Source organism: Rhineura floridana, chromosome 1 (genome assembly GCF_030035675.1).
Source record: "Rhineura floridana isolate rRhiFlo1 chromosome 1, rRhiFlo1.hap2, whole genome shotgun sequence".
Lineage (NCBI taxonomy): Eukaryota > Metazoa > Chordata > Lepidosauria > Squamata > Rhineuridae > Rhineura > Rhineura floridana.
Window position 1 is genome coordinate 18,588,473 of NC_084480.1, and position 10,304 is coordinate 18,598,776.

The 10,304-nt window shown below is 43.1% G+C and overlaps 1 pseudogene; it reads left to right on the top strand.

Moving 5' to 3' along the window:
- The first annotated feature begins 689 nt into the window (after window positions 1–689).
- LOC133372011 (zinc finger BED domain-containing protein 5-like) lies at window positions 690–8,541 on the top strand (annotated as a pseudogene).
- Window positions 8,542–10,304: the final 1,763 nt, after the last annotated feature.

Genomic DNA, 10,304 nt, shown 5'->3' on the forward strand with positions numbered 1-10,304 from the left:
GCTTCCCACAGTGGCCAACTAGATGCCTATGGAAAGCCCACAAGCAGGGTATGAGCGCAATAGCCCTCTCCCACTTGTGTTCTCCAGCAGCTGGTGTTCAGAGGCCTCAGACACTGGAGGTGACATATAGCCATCATGACTAGTAGCCATTATAGCCTTATCCTCCATGAATCTTATATAATCCTCATTTTATTTAATTTATTATTTGATTTATATCCCACCCTTCTTCCCAGCAGGAGCCCAGGGTGGCATTTAGAGCAGAGCTTGGAAAAGTTACTTTTTTTGAACTACAACTCCCATCAGCTCCAGCCAGCATGGCCACTGGATTGGGCTGATGGGAGTTGTAGTTCAAAAAAGTAACTTTTCCAAGCTCTGATTTAGAGCCATTCAAGTTTGCAGCCATCGCTACATCTTATAGTAACAAAGTCAATAATTTCATCTACCTGCCGTAGAAAATGCTGGGCTCAATGAACCTTGGGCGAGACTAGGGTGAACTCTTGTATAAAGCAGCTTCACAGATTCATGATCTCCAATCCGCAATTGGCATCTATGAAGAGCATCCTAGGGTGGCCAACTGGCCAGCAAAAAACATGGTCTGCTCTTGTGCCTTTGGCAGTAGCCTAATCTTCAAGAAATCAGTGAGGGAAACTTTTCACATCATGGAAGTAAGAATTACACCTTTTCACAGCATGGAGGTAAGCAACATTTCCACATCAAACACAGAAGCAGGGGTCAATAAATAAGTTGACAACCCTGCCTACACATTGTATTACAAACCATCCAGTGCTATTTCCCACAAAGAAGCTTAGCCAAAGAATTTTATTCAGTTGGATAACAGGTTTGCATATTTCAGGTAATAAAGAACTGACATTAATTATTTAATAGGATTAACTAGAAAATTACGTGTTGCCCCAATAACTAAATTAACCGATGCTAGCATATTTCCATATTAATCTCTTATAACATGAAAAGATTGCTCATTAGTGTGAAAAGCACTGTCAGAAATAGTTAATGCACGCTAAAAAAAATAGAGCATATTATAACAATCCCTAGGGATTAGATCTGAGGGTTTTTTTCTCACCTGCAGCTTGATTTATAGTTATGTTAACTCAAGAATGCTTGGCTTTAAACAGAGTTACTAACAAAGCATTTAGCTGAGAATGGCTGGGCTTGCAACAGAAGAGTACAGACAGGCTGCAAGCAAGTTGGAATGTTCTCCTAAATCATAAGATCCAAGTGGCTTGGAGGATAAAAGGGGAAGGGTTTGCTAAAGCATAAAGTTCACTAAGTGAGTAGAGACACTAAGAAACTATATGTACCTGGCACTTGGGATGCTGTCAGTTGTAAGTCCCAAAAGGAGGCAGAGAGGCAGAATTTGAGCCCTTTCCACCACCACAGCTACATTGGGGAAAGGAAATGGAAAGCCAGAGCTTAGGAGAAGTTCAAGCCTGTTAGGACCTCCCTTAATGTTTCTCTCCATTTTCCATTTTTCCAATCTTTAGTTCTCTACATTTCCACATCAATGTGTGAATTATTTTTTAAGTCCTCATAAAAATTCATCAGAATTTTAGTATGAATTTCTCCCAATGTGCACATTTTTGTATGCAATTTTGCCTAATCTACACATTTTTGCAAAGCTATTTTCCAGAATGTTTTTTTATTTAAACTTTATTGCATTAAAAAAGGTTACAAACATTAACAAATTGAATACAGAATACAAAACATGGAGGTCACATACATATTCACAGTCGAAGCAGACAGTTTCCTCATTGATCATACACTTCCAAAATTTAAAGTGTAAAAATAGACAAAAAAGCAAAGATAAAAAAGGAAAAAAATTAAATTGTTGCAAAATAGTGAAACATTAACAAATATTATACATTTTGCAATTAATAGAGACGGCATGCATGTCATGCAAACTAGAAGCTAATCTAATGATCTCATCAATCAAGAAAAGAGGAAAAAATAAATTCCATTTCCATTTCTCTGTTTTCAGTGTCCCCAATATCATGCTTGTTCTTGTACTTTCTTTGTCCAATACATCTCCAGTGGTGCCCATCTCTCTATGAATTTATTGTCCTTTTCCCTAATATAATGCATTTTTGTATGTTATTTTTCAGTAATAGAATGCATTTTTGTGAGTTATTTTCATGAATGTATGAATTTCTGTGCACTCTAGTATATGCATAAGTACATATTAGTTGATAGGAAAATTTGGAGAAGTGCAAATTTCGAAAGGTAGCTGAGTTTAATTTTCAAATGTTGTTTTGAAAAGTGCAAATTAGGTAGGTTCACCATTCCATGCATACCGGATCTAATTCCTCCCCCGTGTGGAGGTTGGTGACTCTCGTGTCAGTGGGGCAATGAATCTGCTCCAGGTTTTAGTTTGAACTTTCAAGGAACTGTCCAAGCTGAGCACCTTGGACAGAGTTGGGACTAAAACCCAGAACTTATTCACTACGCCACTGACATTGAAGCCCCCAGCCTCCACTGGTTCCCCCATCCCTGATAATGAGTGTGATGGGTCCTGAACTTTGGAACAGACTCAGAAACAATATGAACACAAAGCCCACCAAGGTTTTGATGAACATTTCTGATTTTGCTGTTTGCCCAAGACTGCCCAAAAATCAAGTGTTTGCTTGTGTGTGGCTGGTCACAATACAGAGCTGGAGGGCTGATTTTGACTTGGTGGGTCAGAATAATATAGTATTTCCCAACTGAAAAAGGAATGAAACACTTCTCATTTCCTACATAACTTTAAGTATCCATTATCGCAAATGCCTCTTAGGTTGAGGCATGAGAAAACAGATTTAAAATGGAGAACATTAATATAAGAAATTAAAATGTAAAATTTACTCTCATGGTCTTTTGGATGCTGGCACAGAATGTACTTCGTTCTTGAAATGTGCACAAGAGCTGTAATTAATAGATTCAATTTTAGTTTCATAAAGCACATGAAATTGGGAACAAGCTTTCAGCAATGGAGAATAGTCAGATAGTTTAAGTATTTCATTGAAGCAGTATCCTTCGTTGAAAGCTGAAACACAGCAGTTCAGATTCAAATCAGTTCAGTCAGTTCTTATATCATGAGAACCACAGGAGCCCTGGACCAGTGGCTTACAAACATATTACTAATAGGAATTTTTACTAGTAGTAGAATAATCTACTAATTGGAGAGGTTTTTTAGTAGCAAGGTTTAACTTTCACTAGTAAGAGGGTCTTCAACTGGCAAGGAATGCAGACAAAGATATCCCATTAATGTACAATATAAAGTTAGTTTGATGTAGTGGCTATAGCACTGGATGAGGACCTGTCGGAAGGCAGAGCTGGGGTCCCAATCCCGGGGAGCTGGATCCCAGAGAGTTGGGAGAAGAGTATTCGGATGGATGGCAGAGGGAAGGGGGAGGAACTTCCCCCGTTTGGAGTGAAGACGAAACAGAGGAACTGCCAGTGATAAGGTCGCTTAGCAACAGGGAGCCTGAGCCCTCCCTGGACATTCTCACACCTCCCCCTCTTTCAGGCTCAGAGCAAGAGGGGGAAGAGGGAGGGCTGCTCACAGCCAAAGAGCAGGGAGGCAGTTTACCATCAGCCCCTCCCCTATCCCCCATCCTGGAATCGGAAACTTCAGAAGAGGAGGGGGTGATGCTTCCCCCCTCACCGCGCACACGCAGACAGCTGAAAAGACAGGAGAGAAGGGGGGGAAGGCGGGCAGTACCTGAGGGGCAGTTAAGGAGGAGTGAAAGATTGCGCGCCCATTTGGCCCCTTCTTAAAGAACAGGCGGGAAGAAGTCCCTTGCTCTGTCAACTTTCTCCCAATGCCGCAGGACCTGTATCCCTGTATTGATTCATGAGAAAACGCAGTCTTTGTTTGGACATTACCCTAATAAAACACGAATTAACTACAATCGTTGGTCTGGTTCCTGAGTCACATCCTGGGCCTGACAGGACCTGGGAGACCAGGGTTTGAATCATCACTTGGCCAGGAAGCTAACTGGGTGACCATGGATCAGTCATTTTCTCTCAAACTAGCCTACCTCACAGGTTGTAGTGAGGATAAAATAGGGAGGGGAGAACCATGTATGTAACTTGAGGTCTTTGAAGGAAAGTTGGGAAATAAATGTAATAAATGTAAAACCCTAAAAGAATTGCACTGGTTGCTACCGAGCCAAATTCAAGGTGCCAGTAATGTTGTGTAAAGCCCTTGACTGGGGACATGAATATCTGAAGGGGTATTGTGATCAGCAGTGCCCATGTGCAAAGATCAGTGGCGGAGACCATTATAATTGTTCTGCAACTGATGGAAATGTGCTGTGTGGCAGCCAAGGAAAAGGCCTACTCGGCTGTGGCACCCCAGTTATGAAATGAAGATATGATGTGAACCCGCATGAGTTCTTAGTGCCAGCTGAAGATCCATTTATTTGGGCAGACCTTTGTAAGATGCTGATGTTTGACTGGGCTGTGATACTGCTATTGCTGTCATTGATTCAGCTACTGTTTTTATCTGCTCTTTCTTTGGGTTTTTTTAATGTTTTGTTGTAGATATTTATGGCTTTAATCCTATCTTATTGTACTCCCTTTCATAATCTTTCTTTTTAATGCAAATGAATGAATTGGGTCTCCTTTTCAGCCTTTTGCATTGAAAGAAAGCTCTCTCTGTCTTTTTTATTTTTTTGCCAAATCTATTGATCAAGGGGGATATGGAGTTCACTATAGTTCTATTCAGGTGTTACAGCAAACTGGAAATGCTACAAGTGAGGGGGCGGTGCATGGGAATTAGTGTGCTAGCCCAGCCCATGTTCCCATTTGCCCTCTGAGAGTTCAAGGGTAACTGTCTGAAGCGGAGAGGCTCCTTGAAGGCTAAATGTAGATTTTCTGCATCCATCTGAATTGAGATTTATGCTTGGTTTTGGTACAGAAAATGCCTTGGTTGCCCTGATGGATAACCTGTGCAAGAAAAGAGAGAAAGGGTGTGCGTGTGAGAACAGGACAACTGGACTGGGAATAGGAGGCACTCAGTTGTGACTGGTGCCCATTGAGATGGGTGAGGTGGAAGGCTGGGAGGCCCACCACTAGGTGGTGCTAGAGCCAATGATAGACAGAGTCAATGACAGGCAGACCCAACTAATTCTCGTTTATCCCTATTAGCTTCCCTGCTGAGTTATGAAAAAGCAACAAAGAGACTAAGGAGGAGGAAGCAGACAACCTGGACTGGTTGTAAGAAGGCAGGCAGGTGGAGGTTGGCTGAGGGCAAACTGAGATTGATGGGGCGGTGCCCCATTTCCCCTAATGGTCCAGCCTCCACAGGAGGTACTCACCATGTTTATGTTCCTAACTAGATGATAGATTCAAGAAAGCAGTGCTGGGGAATTACTGCTTGACTCCTTGGAGTCTGTGGGGGCAGCTGGGAACAGAATAAAGGACTAGATGGACCTTCGTAAGAATCAAGTTCATTCTTATCTTGTTGTACTTTGGATTGACATTGGTAAAACGTAACTGTGCGGGCTTCCCCCAAAGTATCCTGGGAGTTGAAGCTGATAATAATGCTGGGAATGGTCTTTTAGAGATATCTAGATAACCTTAATAGACTCCCTCCTTGGGGAGGGCCAATGGCTTAAGCTGGTTGAAGTCCATAGCATAGACATACCAATAGCATATGACTCTGTTTTACACCAATGTCAAACCATTTGTTGTATTCTGAGTGAGATGTTGAATCAGTTTTTTCCCATTTTCCTTCTGTTATCTGTCTATGTTGTACTATTGATCAGGGATAGCAACATTCTTAATTGCTCCCACTTCTCTAGATATTGCCCCAACTGGACATTGTTTTATTTGTTATATTGCCTCCTAGTCTCTGTGTTTAGAACTCCTATAATTTTCCCTCCATTGCTGTTAGCAACTAATCAGGCCTCAGTGAGTACCCTGCACTGATTGGTTGTTCCTACATAGAAGATCTAGTCCTGTTTGGACCAGTTCTCTTCAGAAGAAGAAAAACCATCCTCTGGCCTTATTCTCTGCCACTCTGTTATAGCCTCGAGGGCCTTACCTTTTCACCTCATCCATATAATCTCTTTTACCTGAGTTAGATTCAGCCATCCACTAATCCTTCTAAGTATTTCATCATCTGCATGGAGAGTTTGCTTGCTGCTCAAGTTGTGTTCAACTTATCAATAAAGTTGAAGATTGATTTAATCCACATGAAAGTATGGATTGGATTTGACTTTAGCTGACTGGATAGATACACAGTCTAACGCAGGGGTTCCCAATCGTGGGCCATGGCCCACTGGTGGGCCACAACATATTTTCCAGGTGGGCCACAGAGACTGCCCAATTCTTGTCTTTTTTTTCTTGACAGGCATATGGCCACACCATTTTCGAGTTGTACCTGACAAAGTTGGCAGAACACGGTATGACTCATGCAACTTGCATGAGTCATACCATGTTCTGCGTAGTGTTTGGTTTCTGGCAGTTGCCAACAACTTATTCACTTGTGTTTTGTGGCGCGCTTGAGTCAGACGCGCATGTCACTCTCTCTTGTTTATCAGATTCCAAGACACTATTTGTAGGTAAGTTATCTTGTTCATATATTTCATGGTAACAACCTCTATAGTGAAGAACATATATATGTTATAATACACATATATATGGTATAATATGGTGAAAAGATACATAAACGGGGTCGTCCCTCAAGTAGCATCGATTCATTGCATGCTGATAAAAAAATGTAGGGGCCATGCTACTCAAGCTATTCCTGGATCTGAAATCCGATCTAATGGCTATGATCATATGTCCATTTTTTTCTATTCCCTGCATTTTTTTTAGTCTTGTTTTTTTTTACATTATTTTTTATTTGCTGTTTTCTAGGTATTTCAAAGTTTTACTCCAGAAACCCTTCTGAAATGACAAAAAGAGGATATGATGAGCAATACATAAAGTTTGGATTCACATCCTTCCATGATCATGGAGAATTAAAGGGACAATGCGTTCTGTGCCAGAAAGTTCTCGGAAATCACTCTTTGCGCCCATCGAAGTTGAAGCTCCATTTAGAGAAGATGCATCCACAACATCAACATAAGGATGTGGACTACTTCAAGCGAATGGAAGAGAACGTGAAGCGCCAGCGCTTGGATCAAAGTGGAGCATTGTTTTGGCAAGACAAGTGTCTTACAGAGGCTTCTTATGCTGTCAGCTTCCTCATTGCGCAACAGAAGAAACCTCACACAGTCGGAGAGTCTCTGATCAAGTCATGTGCTCTGAAGATGGCTCGTATTCTGCTTGGAGAAGAAGCTGAAAATAAGCTCCACAAAATTTCTTTATCGAATAATACGGTTCAAAGAAGGATTGCTGACTTGTCTAGCGACATAAAAGAACAGGTGATTGCTGAAATCAAAGACGCTGCATTTGCATTGTTCTCAATTCAGTTGGATGAATCCACAGATGTTTCATCCTGTTCCCAGCTTCTTGTCTTCGTTCGGTATGTGAAGGGTGATTCCATCAAGGAAGAATTCTTATTCTGCCGTTCTCTCGAAAGAAATACCAGAGCTGTGGATGTGATGGAAATAGTATCACAGTTCTTTGACCATGAGGGACTGAACTGGCACAATCTATGTGGAGTGTGCACCAATGGTGCCCCAGCTATGCTAGGAGCAAAAAGTGGCTTCCAAACGCTTTTTCAAGATTGATCTCCAGGCATCATTGGTGTTCACTGTCTGATTCATCAGCAAGCTCTTGCTTCAAAAACCCTTCCATCTCATCTTCAGGATGTTCTTGAACAAGTCATCAAAATTGTGAACTATGTGAAAAGCAGTGCTTTGAATTCCCGACTGTTCGAGCAATTGTGCACATAAATGGATTCAGAGCATAAGAACCTGCTCTACTACAGCAAGGTGTGTTGGCTATCAAAAGGCAATGTTGTGGCACGAGTGTTTGAACTCTGGGAAGAGTTGCAGAGTTTCCTACAGATGCAAGAAAAGCACAAACTTGAAGCAGGGGCATCCCTACCGGGGTGCGGAGGGTGCGGCCCACACCCAGGTGTCACCATGAGGGGGGTGACACCCACAGCCACCCCGCCCCGTGCCATTGCCCGGCAAGGCTGCGCCGACTCCTCCTCGGAGGCGGGCGGGCGGGCGGGAAGACAAGAGCGGGAGCGGGAGCAGCGTCGGCGGGGCGAGGGAGGCGTGCCGGCGTTCCCAGGCCTTCTGCGGCTGGGTGCCCCTCCAGCGCACATCCTCCCAGGGGCATAGGCAGGGTGGCTGGCCTTGAGTGCGTGTACACACGCGCGCGCACTCGAGGCCAGCCACCTCATCTATGCCCCTGGGAGCGCATGCACCAGAGGTCCGCACCCCTCCGCACTCCCGCTAGTGACGCCACTGACTTGAAGCTTCCTTCCATGAAAAGCTGTGGGTCTTTCGCTGCGCATACCTTGTGGTTTTTTTTCATCAACTGAACAGACTGAATCTAAAGCTGCAAGGAAAGGGAACAACTATCATTCAGTTCATTGACACTCTCAGTGCATTTATACAGAAGCTTGAAAACTGGAAATGAAAGGCTGAGGAAGGGAACTTTGCCATGTTCGAATCTCTTTCAGCAGTCACTGATGATCCGTTGGATCCTGGCGTTGCAAAGGATGTTGTGACACACAGCTGTCTCCGAGAAGAATTTCTGCAGTACTTTCCAGAAATTGGGAGAGAAGGACTGGTGCTCATGAGGAATCCTTTTCTTGTTAAAGTCAGTGACGTCCAGGATGACCTGCAAGATGAACTGATTGAACTTCAAAATGATTCTGGATGCAGAAATGTCTTTGAAGCTTCCTCTATCTATGAGTTTTGGCCAAAAATGATGGGAAGCTACCCCAACATTGCGAAGGAATGCCTTCGGAAGCTCCTGCCCTTTGCAACGACTTATCTTTGTGAATCAGGCTTCTCGACGTTGGTGCAGCTGAAGACAAAGGCTCAGAACCACCTTGAATGTGAGGCAGATCTTAGATGTGTGCTTTCTACAACAGAACTTAGGATTGGGAAACTGGTGCAGAAAATTCAGGAGAACATCTCTCATTAAAGTAGCTTCAGCTTAAACTGGTTTGAGGTTTTTTTTTCATTCGGCAGATGCCTGCAATGTTTTATTTTCACATAGAAATTGTTCAAATGAGAAACATTGTTCCATTAAATACTTTTAAATTGAACTAAGTTATTGTTGTTATTGACATTTCTTTGGTTTCAAAACATTGCTCAGCTATGATCCCCACTAGGCCATGACATGTCAGGCCAAAAGCCAGTTGGGCCACATAGCAAAAAAAGTTGGGAAACACTGGTCTAACGTATTGAGGCCAGAACAGACAACAATAGCTCTCTTCAGGCATTCACCCTGAACACAAGAGGGCAAAAATATGGCAAGAGGGCAAAAGCAAACATGAAACGTCAAGTAGGAAGTTCTGAAGACGGCTTCCAGAGGCATTCACTAGAATGCTGGAGCCCCTGATAACACATAATTGAACTATGGAATTCATTCCCACAAGAAGCAGTGATGGCCACCAACTTGGATAGCTTTAAAAGAGGATTAGGTCAATTCATGTAAGATAAAGCTATCAAAGGCTACTAGCCACAATAGTTATGTCCTGGGCAATGTGCACTGGGACACTGGAGGCAGAACTTGTGTGCATACCACTGTCCCGTCCATAGAGTTGGATTCATATGTTCATGCAAATACCTGAACGTATCTCAGTTCTCCTCCTTAACTGTTATCGTACCTCCTTTTCCATGTTTTTTCTCTCTCCCATCTCAATTCCCACTCTGTCTTTTTCCTAGCAACTCTTCAGCTGTCGTTCTCAGCAGACACTCTCCACCAGTCACTTGCCCTAACTCCACCCAACATTCCGTTTTATGGTGATTATGGCCCTTTGGGGAAGGCCTACAACTCAGTGGTAGAGCATCTGCCTTGCATGCAGAAGGCCCCATGATCAAATTCCAGGAAAGGCTGGGAGAGACTCCCTGTCTGAAATCCCAGAGAGCCACTGCCAGTCAGTGTAGATGGTACTGAGCTAGATGGACCAACTATTTCACTCAGTACAAGGCACTTTCCTATATTCCTATGCATGGCATGGAGAAAGTAGATACAGAGAATGCTCTCTCTCTCTCTCTCTCTCTCTCTCTCTCTCTCTCTCATAATAATAGAACTCAGGGCCACCCAAGAAAGCGGAATGCTGAAAGATTCAAGGCAGACAAAAGAGAGTCCTCCTTCACCCAGCACATGCAGTAGTTAAACCAAGGAATTCCCTCCAACAGGATGTAGTGATAAAGCAAAAGAGGATT